Genomic DNA, 14,076 nt, shown 5'->3' with positions numbered 1-14,076 from the left:
ACTGTGACATCTTGTGATTTTGTTGTGATGCTTCTGTTGATGCAGTACAAGACTGCATTTGCCTTCTTTACCACTGCATCACACTGTCTGCTCATATTTAGTTTATAGTCCACAAGCTAAGCCCCAAGATTACATTGACACACACTACTTCCCAGATGTGTATCTCCCATCCAGCATGCATGCTTCTCATTTTTGTGACCCAGATGTAGAACTTCTGCTCCTTATTGAATTGCATCTTGTTTTCATTTGCCCACTTTTCCAGTGTGTTCAGATCTCTGTCTTCTGGGATGTTCACTACTCTATGACGTTTCTGCAGATTGCCCAATACATGAATCCTTGACTTGGCGCAAAAGATCGAGTTTATTGAGAGCAAGCAAGTTAACCTAAATAGTTCCTTATCAGAACTGAGGCAAAGCAACAGGTCCTGCATATAACTCCACATTCAACCCTCCCTCCTGTGTGAACCCGTGAAACACAGGAAATCTTCAAAGTTCAAACAAGGGCCCAAGGACACTTCACCGAGCCAAGCAGATGGGGAGGGGAGGTGTGAAAACAGAGGACACCCAGAGCTGGCAATTCAAGCAGTCTAGATGTTATCCTAGCATATACACTGTTAGCAGTTGCCAAAATCTATGGCAGAAGCCTGGCACTTCTGCCATTCCTCCCAATTTGGTATCATCCGCAAATTGAATAAGTCCCCCTACCCCCTTGTCCAGATCATTGATAAAAATGCTGAACAGACCCCGAAACAGTATTGAGCCTTGTAACACCCCAATCTGATGAAATACCATTGACCACTACTCTTGGGGTGCAGTTTTCTAACCTTTTCCATATCCACCTAACCATCTGAAAATCCAGTCTACAGTTTACACATCAGAACATCCTAAGGAACCCTGTCAAAAGTCTTACTGAAATCTAGGTAAACAACATCCATTGATATTATCTAATAAGCCCATCACTCATTCAAAGAAGGAAACCAGGCCGGTTTGGCAGAACCTGTTGGAGACAAATCCATACTGACTTCCCCAGATCAACAAATTATTCTGCAGATTGTTGCAGATCACCTCCTTTAAAATCTGCTCTATTATCGTCCCTGCAATTGAAATCAGACTCATTGGCCTGTAGTTTCCTGGGTCATCTCTCCTCCCTTTTTTGAAGACTGTGATTACTTTCGCTCTCCTCCATTCTTCTGGCAACTCTGCAGTCCTGAAGATGATGGACAAGGGCTGAGCCTGCGTTGAGCAGAGGGTTGGACTAGATGGCCTGTATGGCCCCTTCCAACTCTATGATTCTATGAGCAGAAACCAATTTAAGCTCTCAGAGGCCATTTAGATTATATCACTCAAATGGGGTATGCTCACATGGTCTGTTTTCCTCTGCTGGTCTGGTAAAAATCATTGGTATACCTGAAGACACCAAGCTGCTAATAGGAACACTGTTTACAGCATCTGTGTATAAGCTGTTTTCTGAATTCTGTGTTCCCATAAGCTGAGCTTAGTGGAGTAAGTGAAGTTTAGTTTTCTTAGCTGACAATGTAGTCTTCTAACTTGTTTTGAACACAATAGTTTGGTAGGTAGTGAAGAAGTTATGAGTAGAGATGGGCACGGGCCAAGCCACAGGTCTCCATGAACCCATGAATTGGGCTGGTTTGTGTGTCACCCCCAGCCTGTGTGGCCATGCCCCTGATGACCATGCACTACCACATATGGGTCTGTGCATGTTCATGGGCTTTTTCGGGGATGGAGTTTCCCCTCTTGGAGCATGCATGCAAGCTTGTGAAGTGCACGAATGGGAGGATTGTCTTTTGGTTTCTGTGGCTACCCCAATGATTACCCATTCAGCTTGATTGGCATCCTCGTTAGTAGTGCTCCCTTTGGTATCAATGGGAATTCCTTGATATATATACTCCCTGGGGCCACGGGAGAGCTCATTGCATTCTTTTGCTCTCAATAGGAGTGGGTGAAGGAGAGAGGGAGACACATGTTGCTCTTTGGAGGGAGAGATGTTTGAGATAGATTGAGTGGTTCAGGTGGAGGTTCTAGAGTGAAGGAGTATTTTCAGTGTTACCTGTGGGTCTTTGGCTACAAATTTCTGGCTGGCCTTTCCCTTTGGAACCCAGTTGGGTTTTAATTGGAGACTTGCTGTGCCTGTGGCTGGACTTTTCCACCAAGTGCAGGCAGACGTCTTTTATTTTCTTTCTTTGAAAACATGTATTGTTCTTTCTGGGAGCAGGGAGAACAAACTTTATTTTCTTTGAAATTTTTTCTGGATTTACTCTCCTAATTTTCTTTCTGGAAGTGGGGTGAAGGATTGTCCATAAATCCAGATTTCTACTTTACTTTTCTAAAAAGCGCTTTTTGGACACACTTTATTTTTATTTTTCCCTTCTCTGCAGGAGGGGTCCTGGCTGCAATTTTGCCCTTTTCATCTTGTCTTGGTGTTTGGGGCTGGCTGCAGAACCAAATCAGAATATTGATTCTCAGCATCTCAGCAGATAGAATAATCTCAAATATTCTATTTGAATATTTTCATGGCTAACACTTTGCATCTTGTATTCAAGGTTTTTGGTCAGGAGCTAAGCATAAGCTCCTCTGAGAGGCTGACTCTCGCTCAGATGGTCCATGTCCTTAAGCCATTCCAGGACACCACCAAGGTCCTCAGCACTCATACAGCTAGTTTGGGACAGGTGATTTCCCCACTCCATGGTCTGGATCAGGCACTGGCCATTGCGCTGAGTCCCACGATAGATCTGCTCATATGGGTGCAGGCCTTTGTGCATAGATTGCAGAGCTGTGTCGAGATCCACCTGCATCCTCTGTGCTGGGAGATGGAGTTTATGCTTGCTTGCATGTGTAACCCATGCATTAAAGGAAACATTGCTTTTAGCAACTCTGAACTGTCTTCCTGGAGGGATGAACTCTGTGGGGAGGTGTGGACATTGCGTGGCTCCAGGCATGATGTGGGGGGGGGGGGCTGAGGGAAGAGTTGAGGGGTTAGGCAGAAGGTTCATCCTCTGTGGAAAAAGGTTGCTCCAGCATTAGGGAGGGACATTACTGGTCCTCTATAATCATCTAGACGGTGGCTGGCATTAGTCAGCTAGTGCCAGCTGGGGTCTGGAGAGCCCCCAAAGCCCCCACCCATTGCAAACCCCTAGAGTACTGGTCATGGAAGGCTTCCACATGGCCTGATCTTTCCACTCTTTCCATGAATCTTCTCTGCTGGCCGCCCGCCAACTTTCAGAGTGAGCGTGTGTTCTCCAATATGGGAGACATAATAAGCCCACGTCACTCACTTCCATGATAGAAGAGTTAACATTTCTGTCTATTAGTCTCCCCATCTGTCGACCTTCACAATGCAGACTGAAGGACATGTCATGTTGACTCCAAACTGGGAGAGCCAGTTTGCTGTAGTGGTTAGGAGCGCGGAGTTCTAATCTGGCATGTCAGGTTCGATTCTGCACTCCCCCACATGCAGCCAACTGGGTGACCTTGGGCTCACCACGGCACTGATAAAACTGTTCTGACTGAGCAGTGATATCAGGGCTTTCTCAGCCTCACTACCTCACAGGTTGTCTGTTGTGGGGAGAGGAAAGGGAAGGTGACTGTAAGCCACTTTGAGACTCCTTCGGGTAGAGAAAAGTGGCATATAAGAACCAACTCTTCTTCTTCTTCTTCAGTGATATCAGGGCTCTCTCAGCCTCACCCACCCCACAGGGTGTCTGTTGTGGGGAGAGGAAAGGGAAGGTGACTGTAAGCCGCTTTGAGCCTCCTTCGGGTAGCGAAAACGGCATATAAGAACCAACTCTTCTTCTTCTCTTGTCCATGTCCATGTGTGTTGAACAGCTCATCTGGTTACAGTGGGGACTATATGGCAACCAATTCCTCCCAGTTCTGTGTCATTTCCCTTTTTGTGTGAATTAGGCCACAGACAACGAAATGCCCCTCTGCCCTAATACACATGGGGTAGACACAGTACACAGGTGTCCACCCTGTTCCTTCTTTTCCATTTTTCACTGTTGATAAAATCTTATGTGCCCACATGCTTCTTTCATGGTTGGTCCTTAGAAGAACGGATTTTTGTACCCAATTGCTTACTAACCAAAGGATTATCAAAGAGGTTTACAAACACCTTTTTCATTCGTCTCTCCACAATAGTCAACCTGTGAGGTATGTAGGGTTGTGAGAGGTCTGAGAGAACTGGGAATGGGCTGCAGTGACCAAGCAGGCCTCAGGTGTCTCAAAGGATTTTCCAATCGTCTTCCCTTTCTCTCCCCATAGCAGACTTCCCATGAGGAAGGTGGGGCAGCAAGGCTCACAGGGAAGCTGGGAACCCTATAGAATCATAGAATCATAAAATCATAAAATTGGAAACGGCCATACAGGCCATCTAGTCCAACGCCCTGCTCAACGCAGGATCACCCCTAAGCATCCTAAAGCATCCAAAAAAAGTGTGTATCCAACCGTTGCTTGAATAATGCCAGTGAGCGGTAGCTCACCACCTCCTTAGGCAGCCTATTCCACTGCAGAACTACTCTGACTGTGAAATTTTTTCCCCCTGATATCTAGCCTATATCATTCTAGTTTAACCCATTACTGCTTGTCCTTTCCTCTGCAGCCTACGGAAACAGCATCCTCCCTTCCTCCAAGTGACAACCTTTCAAATACTTAAAGGGGGCTACCTAGAAACGTATCCCCCATCCAGTAGACATGCTTTTCATTTTTCTGACCCAGATGCAGAACTTTACACTTATCTTTATTAAATTGCATATTGTTCTCATTTGCCCATTTTTCCATTGTGTTCAGATCTCGTTGAACTCTGTCTCTATCTTCCGGAGTATTTGCCAGTCCTCCCAATTTGGTGTAATCTGCAAACTTGATGAGTAGTCCCTCCACCCCCTCATCTAGATCATTAATAAATATGTTAAACAGTACCAGGCTGAGCACCGAGCCCTGAGGTACCCCGCTACTCACTCTCCAGTCTGATGAAACACCATTGACAACAACTCTTTGAGTGCAGTTCTCTAACAAATTCCCTATCCACTTAACTATCTGAAAATCCAGATTGCAGTCCTTCAACTCATCCATCAAAACATCATGGGGAGCCTTATTAAAAGCTTTACTAAAATCCAAGTAAACGATATCAACCAAATTTCCACAGTCCAGCAAACCTGTTACTTGGTCAAAAAAGAAAACCAAGTTGGTCTGACAGGACCGGTTGGAGACAAATCCATGCTGACTTCCTTGGATCACCAGATTGTCCTCCAGATGTTTGCAGATCGCTCCCTTTAATATCTGCTCCATTATCTTCCTCACAACAGAGGTCAGACTCACTGGTCTGTAGTTTCCCGGGTCATCCTTCCTCCCTTTTTTGAAGATCAGAATAACATTTGCTCTCTTCCAGTCCTCCGGGACATCTCCAGTCCTTAAAGAGGTCCCGAAGATGATGGACAAGGGCTGTGCAAGTTCTCTGGAAAGTTCTTTGAGCACTCACGGGTGCATTTCATCCGGCCCAGGGGATTTGAACTCATCCAGTGCAGCTAAATGCCTCTCGACAACCTCTCTATCCATGTTAACCTGCCACCCAGACACTATCCTTTGGCTACTGCCATCTCTAGATGTGCCTAAACCCTTTGACCTGTGGGAAAAAACAGATGTAAAATAGGCACTAGCCTTTCAGCTTTCTCTGCATCTTCCGTTAGAGTTTGTCCATCCGCACCCAACAGTGGGCCTATTGCCTCCTTTACTTTACATTTGCTCCTCACAACTGAAAAATCTTTTCTTGTTACAGTGGGCTTCCCTGGCCAATCTTAGCTCACTCTCAGCTTTGGCCTTTCTGATGATTGATCTACAGTGCCTAGTAACCTGTAGGTACTCTTCTTTAGAGCTCTGTCCTTCCCTCCATTTCCTGAACATTTTCCTTTTCTTTCTTAGTTCCTCTTGAAGTTCTCTGTTCATCCAAACAGGCTTCTTAGAGCTCCTGCAGTATTTTCGTCTTTCTGGAATAGTCATTGATTGAGCATGCAATAGCTCAATCAATAGCTCAATAGTAGTGCCAACCCTTCATATGCTCCCTTCCCTTCCAGCATTCTCATCCATGGTATGACACTCATCATGTCTCTGAGTTTATTAAAGTTTGCCCTACGAAAATCCAACATCCGCGTCTGGCTACAAGCTTCCTTGCCTCCCCATCTCAAAAGGAATCCTATGAGGACATGGTCACTTCCCCCTAGGGTCCCCACCTCCTTCACCTCATCCACCAACTCTTGCCTGTTGGTCAGTATTAAGTCAGTATTAAGTCCAGTATGGCTGAACCTCTTGTGGGTTCATCTACCATTTGATAAATGAAATTGTCAGCCAGGCATGTCAGAAAGTTGCATGACTGAGGATGCTTCGCAGAGTTTGTTTCCCAACACACATCTGGGAAATTGAAGTCACTCATGATGACAAGGTCCTGCCACTTGGATATTTTCTCAAGCTGCTCACAAAGTGCAGAATCCACATCCTCTCGTTGGTCAGGCAGTCGGTAGCAGACACCAACCACCACACTGTTTGTTTTCCCCTCACTTATTTTCACCCAGATGCTTTCCACTGTAGATATACTCTCCTTCACTAGAATTTCCTGACTGGTAAGCCCTTTCCTCACATACAGTGCCACTCCTCCACCTCTTTGATCTATTCTGTTTTTTCTGAACAGTTCATATCCATCCACCATTACATTCCTGTCATGAGAATCATTCCACCAAGTTTCTGTGATGCCTACTAGATCATACCTTTCCATCAGCATGAGAAGTTCCAGCTCTTCCTTCTTATTGCCCATGCTTTGGGCGTTAGTATAAAGGCATCTGAATCATTTTACTTTTGGGTCCCTATGAGCTGGCCTTGCCAGTTGGGCTGCCCCCGATCATTCTCCTTCCTTACACTCCCTATGTTGATTGTCTCCTTCCCCTTGTGGCTTCAGTTTAAAGCTCTCCTGATGAATCTTCCCAGGTTCCTGCCAAACACATTCTTCCCCAGCTTCAATAAGTGCAGTCCATCAGGTGCTAATAGGCCTTCCTCAAGAAAGCCTATCCCATGGTCCCAGAAACCAAATCTCTCTTGCCGGCACCAACTACGCAGCCAGTGATTCACCTCCATTATCTTCCTCTCCCGACGCATTCCTCTTCCCTTGACAGGCAAGATTGAAGAGAATACCACTTGTGCCCCCATTTGCTTGAGCTTCCTCCCCAGATCTCGGTAGTCTTTTTTAATAGGAGCAATGGTATTCATGGACATGTCATTCGTTCCCACATAGAATCATAGAGTTGGAAAGGGCCATACAGGCCATCTAGTCCAACCCCCTGCTCAACGCAGGATCAGCCCTAAGCATCCTAAAGCATCCAAGAAAAGTGTGTATCTAACCTTTGCTTGAAGACTGCCAGTGAGGGGGAGCTCACCACCTTCTTAGGCAGCCTATTCCACTGCTGAACTACTCTGACTGTGAAATTTTTTTCCCTGATATCTAGCCTATATCGTTGTACTTGAAGTTTAAACCCATTACTGCATGTCCTCTCCTCTGCAGCCAACAGAAACAGCATCCTGCCCTCCTCCAAGTGACAACCTTTCAAATACTTAAAGAGGGCTATCATGTCCCCTCTCAACCTCCCAGGCTGAACATTCCCAAGTCCCTCACCCTATCTTCATAGGGCTTGGTCCCTTGGCCCCAGATCATCTTCGTCGCTCTCCTCTGTACCCTTTCAATTTTATCTACGTCCTTCTTGAAGTGAAGCCTCCAGAACTGCATACAGTACTCCAGGTGTGGTCTGACCAGTGCCGTATACAATGGAACTATGACATCTTGGGATTTTGATGTGATGCCCCTGTTGATACAGCCCAAAATGGCATTCGCCTTTTTACCGCTTCATCACACTGCCTGCTCATGTTTAGTTTACAATCCACAAGTACCCCAAGGTCTCGTTCACACACAGTGTTACCTAGAAGCGTATCCCCCATCCAGTAGGCATGCTTTTCATTTTTCTGAGCCAGAAGCAGAACTTTACACTTATCTTTATTAAATTGCATCTTGTTCTCATTTGCCCATTTTTCCATTGTGTTCAGATCTCGTTGAACTCTGTCTCTATCTTCCGGAGTATTTGCCAGTCCTCCCAATTTGGTGTCATCTGCAAACTTGATGAGTAGTCCCTCCACCAACTCATCTAGATCATTAATAAATATGTTAAAAAGTACCGGGCCAAGCACCGAGCCCTGAGGTACCCTGCTACTCACCTCTCTCCAGTCTGATGAAACACCATTGACAACAAATCTTTGAGTGCGGTTCTCTAACCAATTCCCTATCCACCTGACTATCTGAAAATCCAGATTGCAGTCCTTCAATTTATCCATCAGAACATCATGGGGAACCTTGTCAAAAGCTTTACTAAAATCCAAGTAAACGACATCAACCGAATTTCCCCGATCCAGCAAACCTGTTACTTGGTCAAAAAAGGAAACCAGGTTGGTCTGGCAGGACCTGTTGGAGACAAATCCATGCTGACTTCCTTGGATCACCAAATTGTCCTCCAGATTTTTGCAGATCGCTCCCTTTAATAGCTGCTCCATTATCTTCCCCACAACAGAGGTCAGACTCACTGGTCTGTAGTTTCCCGGGTCATCCTTCCTCTCTTTTTTGAAGATCGGAATAACATTTGCTCTCTTCCAGTCCTCCGGGACATCTCCAGTCCTTAAAGAGGTTCCGAAGATGATGGACAAGGGCTGTGCAAGTTCTCTGGAAAGTTCTTTGAGTACTCTCGGGTGCATTTCATCTGGACCAGGGGATTTGAAGTCATCCAGTGCAGCTAAATGCCTCTCGACAACGTCTCTATCCATGTCAACCTGCCACCCAGACACTATCCTTTGGCTACGGCCATCTCTAGATGTGCCTAAACACTTTGATCTGTGGGAAAAAACAGATGTAAAATAGGCACTAAGCCTTTCTACTTTCTCTGCATCTTCCATTCGCCTTTTTACCGCTGCATCACACTGCCTGCTCATGTTTAGTTTACAATCCACAAGTACCCCAAGGTCTCGTTCACACACAGTGTTACTTAGAATCGTATCCCCCATCCAGTAGGCATGCTTTTCATTTTTCTGACCCAGATGCAGAACTTTACACTTATCTTTATTGCATCTTGTTCTCATTTGCCCATTTTTCCATTGTGTTCAGATCTCGTTGAACTTTGGCTACGGCCATCTCTAAACACTTGACCTATGGGAAAAAACAGATGTAAAATAGGCACTAGCCTTTCAGCTTTCTCTGCATCTTCCGTTAGAGTTTGTCCATCCGCACCCATTGCCTATTGCCTCCTTTACTTTACATTTGCTCCTCACATAACTGAAAAATCTTTTCTTGTTACAATGGCCTTCCCTGGCCAATCTTAGCTCACTCTCAGCTTTGGCCTTTCTGATGATTGATCTACAGTGCCTAGTAACCTGTAGGTACTCTTCTTTAGAGCTCTGTCCTTCCCTCCATTTCCTGAACATTTTCCTTTTCTTTCTTAGTTCCTCTGTTCATCCAAATAGGCTTCTTAGAGCTCCTGCAGTGTTTTCATCTTTCTGGGATAGTCATTGATTGAGCATGCAATAGCTCTTGTTTGAGTAGCGCCCACCCTTCACATGCATTCTCGTCCATGGTATGACACTCATCATGTCTCTGAGTTTATTAAAGTTTGCTCTACGAAAATCCAACATCCGTGTCTGGCTACAAGCTTCCTTGGCTCCCCATCTCAAAAGGAATTCTATGGTCACTTCCCCACCTCCTTCACCTCATCCACCAACTCTAGCCTGTTGGTTAGATTTGAGGAGTTTGGGCAGCCATTTTGAAATGTCTTTAATTTTTGCCCCTGGCAAGCAACACACCTCTCGGGTTCGGCGGCCGGGCCCAGCCATATGGCGATCCATTCCTCTTAGCAGGGAGTCTCCAATTACCAGTAATCTCCTCTTTTTTTTTCTTCTCAACTCCATTTCCTTCTATCCCCGTGGCCTCTTCACTTTGTCTTAGACTTTGTTTTGGGACTTCTTCCCTTGTTGACCCTTGCACCTTCTCTGCAAGGGCCTGAAATCTATTCTGGAGCTCCAAAGACCCCGAGAACTGTCTCGCTCTACGACATTGAATTTTTTTCCGAACTGCCTCCAGAGGCTCCGTAGTGAGGTCAGTCCCCTTATTCTCTTCAGGACTGGTTGTATCCTCTTTATTCCGAGTTGCACAGCTCTGGTCTATGAACTCCTCCCCTTTCTTAATTTGGGTTAGAGTAATAATGCTGTCTTCTAATCCCCTAATCCTTTCCTCCAAAAGTCTTACCAGCTTACACTTGGGGCAGATGTAGTCCATCTTGTCTTCTGGGAGGAAGTCAATTATGTCACACTCACTGCAGATGATGGGATGAGTGTCCTGGAGGTCCATTGTAATTTCTAGGCAGTGCAACTACTAGGTAAATATAAACTCTAAGAGGAAGACTCTCTGTGTACAGCAGTCTTGACCTTAGTAAGGTTTTTTATACTGTTTTTTTATTTGCCAGGCCAAGGTTATTTGCCAGGCCAAAAAGTCATGTCAGTTACCATGTGTCTCCAGACATTTGCTTGTTCTCTATTTACAGTTTCAGGCTGTAAATATTTATTTAGATCTTCCTGCATTTTCCAGACTCACAGGACTAATGCTGGTCTGCCTGTCTGTGCCCCAGAAAACAAACAGTTTCTGGTAAGGGCTGGCCATAGCCAGCCAAGGAAGGACACACCCGCACCACTCCATCCCTACTGCAGGCAAAAATGGCTCCTTTGAAGGCTGGACTCTGAGGCATTGTACGATTTTGAAGTCCCGCCTCCAAACCTCCAGGAATGGTTCCAACCCAGGGGTAGCCAACCTCCATGTGGGGCCTGGAAAGCTCCTGGAATTACAGTTCACCTGCAGAGTATAAAGATCAGCTCCCCAGGCAGAAAGGGCTACTTTGGACAGGATTGTGGTAGAGAAGAATCATTTAAGGACTCCCACACAGGTTGTTGTTGAATTGAAAGACTTGAGGCCTACTGCACAGGGTTGTTGTACAGATTAACCAAGAGACAAAAGAGCCAGTTTCTTCTGCAGAATAACGCTGTGCAGTAGTCCTCAAATCTGCAGAGAGTTGCAAAAAGAAAGATACATGGCTTGGCTGTGTCTAACCCCGGCCAGAGCAGTATTTTAAGTGAGAAGGGGCTTTTCTGTGGCCTCCCTGTCAGCCAACTGTTTGGCAGAAGGGGAAAGCCCCCCCCCTCAAAAGGAATGCCTTGAGGCTCCCCTGCGTTGCTCTTGGAAAGGCCTCCCTCCCCTCAGTTAGGGCCTGTCAGAGGTTCCTTCCCAGCAGTCCTGAAGGGAGGGGGCGGGAGAGCATTCACCAGCCTCCTGCCAGCTCTGTCAGCATTCTGAGGCAATTTGCAGTTGGATTTGACAATTAGGACAGCCTTGGGGCAAAAAGGGCTGGCTGTTCTCATCCCCCTTGGCAGCCCTACTGACCTCCTCTCCCTGCTGTGGTCAGGAGCAGACTGGCAGCCAGATTGGGCTGGGTGAATGGAATTTTGGTCTGTCCTGGTGACAAGAGCTATTGCATGCTCAATCAATGACTATCCCAGAAAGATGAAAACACTGCAGGAGCTCTGAAGCCTATTTGGATGAACAGAGAACTTCAAGAGGAACTAAGAAAGAAAAGTAAAATGTTCAGGAAATGGAGGGAAGGACAGAGCTCTAAAGAAGAATACCTACAGGTTACTAGGCACTGTAGATCAATCATAAGAAAGGCCAAAGCTGAGAGTGGGCTGAGATTGGCCAGGGAAGCCCATTGTAACAAGAAAAGATTTTTCAGTTATGTGAGGAGCAAACGTAAAGTCAAGGAGGCAATAGGCCCACTGTTGGGTGCAGATGGACAAACTCTAACGAAAGATGCAGAGAAAGCAGAAAGGCTTAGTGCCTGTTTTACATCAGTTTTTTCCCACAGGTCAAAGTGTTTAGGCACATCTAGAGATGGCTGTAGCCAAAGGATAGTGTCTGGGTGGCAGGTTAACATGGATAGAGACGTTGTCGAGAGGCATTTAGCTGCACTGGATGACTTCAAATCCCCTGGTCCAGATGAAATGCACCCGAGAGTACTCAAAGAACTTTCCAGAGAACTTGCACAGCCCTTGTCCATCATCTTCGGAACCTCTTTAAGGACTGGAGATGTCCCGGAGGACTGGAAAAGAGCAAACGTTATTCCGATCTTCAAAAAAGGGAGGAAGGATGATCCAGGAAACTACAGACCAGTGAGTCTGACCTCTGTTGTGGGGAAGATAATGGAGCAGATATTAAAGGGAGAGATCTGCTAACATCTGGAGGACAATTTGGTGATCCAAGGAAGTCAGCATGGATTTGTCTCCAATAGGTCCTGCCAGACCAACCTAGTTTCTTTTTTTGACCAAGTAACAGGTTTGCTGGATCGGGGAAATTCGGTTGATGTCATTTACTTGGATTTTAGTAAAGCTTTTGACAAGGTTCCCCATGATGTTCTGATGGATAAGTTGAAGGACTGCAATCTGGATTTTCAGATAGTTAGGTGGATAGGGAATTGGTTAGAGAACCGCACTCAAAGAGTTGTTGTCAATGGTGTTTCATCAGACTGGAGAGAGGTGAGTAGCGGGGTACCTCAGGGCTCGGTGCTTGGCCCGGTACTTTTTAACATATTTATTAATGATCTAGATGAGGGGGTGGAGGGACTACTCATCAAGTTTGCAGATGACACCAAATTGGGAGGACTGGCAAATACTCCGGAAGATAGAGACAGAGTTCAACGAGATCTGAACACAATGGAAAAATGGGCAAATGCGAACAAGATGCAATTTAATAAAGATAAGTGTAAAGTTCTGCATCTGGGTCAGAAAAATGAAAAGCATGCCTACTGGATGGGGGATACGCTTCTAGGTAGCACTGTGTGTGAACGAGACCTTGGGGTACTTGTGGATTGTAAACTAAACATGAGCAGGCAGTGTGATGCAGCGGTAAAAAAGGCAAATGCCATTTTTGGCTGTATCAACAGAGGCATCACATCAAAATCACAATATGTCATAGTCCCATTGTATACGGCATTGGTCAGACCACACCTGGAGTACTGTGTGCAGTTCTGGAGGCCTCACTTCAAGAAGGACGTAGATAAAATTGAAAGGTTACAGAGGAGAGCGACGAAGATGATCTGGGGCCAAGGGACCAAGCCCTATGAAGATAGGTTGAGGGACTTGGGAATGTTCAGCCTGGAGAAAAGGAGGTTGAGAGGGGACATGATAGCCCTCTTTAAGTATTTGAAAGGTTGTCACTTGGAGGAGGGCAGGATGCTGTTTCTGCTGGCTGCAGAGGAGAGGACACGCAGTAATGGGTTTAAACTTCAAGTACAACGATATAGGCTAGATATCAGGAAAAAAATTTTCACAGTCAGAGTAGTTCAGCAGTGGAATAGGCTGCCTAAGGAGGTGGTGAGCTCCCCCTCACTGGAAGTCTTCAAGCAAAGGTTGGATACACACTTTTCTTGGGTGCTTTAGGATGCTTAGGGCTAATCCTGCGTTGAGCAGGGGGTTGGACTAGATGGCCTGTATGGCCCCTTCCAACTCTATGATTCGATGATTCGACGATGATTCGATGATCACCAGACGGTCAACACAGAAATCAGATTGACTATGTGCTCTGCAGCAAAAGATGGCGACGTTCTATACAGTCAGTAAAAATAAGACCAGGAGCTGATTGTGGTTCAGATCATCAGCTTCTTGTTGCAAAATTTAGGCTTAAATTGAAGAAAGTAGGGAAAAGCACTAGGCCACTCAGATATGAACTAAATCATATCCCTGACGAATATACAGTAGAGGTGACAGACAGAGTGCCTGAAGAGGTTCGCAACATTGTACAAGAGGTAGCAACTAAAACCATCCCAAAGAAAAAGAAATGCAAGAAATCAAAATGGCTGTCTGAGGAAACTTTACAAATAGCTAAGGAGAGAAGGGAAGTGAAAGGCAATTCTGCAGAATTCCAGAGAAAAGCTAGAAGAGATAAGAATGC

General features: G+C 45.7%; 1 protein-coding gene across 25 annotated transcripts in view; it reads left to right on the top strand.

The window, feature by feature from the left end:
- Positions 1-14,076, top strand: part of MSI2 (musashi RNA binding protein 2) — an 833,820-nt gene that overhangs the window by 798,156 nt on the left and 21,588 nt on the right. The window lies entirely within an intron of this gene.

The sequence above is a fragment of the Paroedura picta genome, chromosome 15, assembly GCF_049243985.1.
Source record: "Paroedura picta isolate Pp20150507F chromosome 15, Ppicta_v3.0, whole genome shotgun sequence".
Taxonomy (NCBI): domain Eukaryota; kingdom Metazoa; phylum Chordata; class Lepidosauria; order Squamata; family Gekkonidae; genus Paroedura; species Paroedura picta.
The sequence above is the reverse complement of the archived record's forward strand: the minus strand, read 5'-3'. Positions and strand labels throughout refer to the sequence as shown.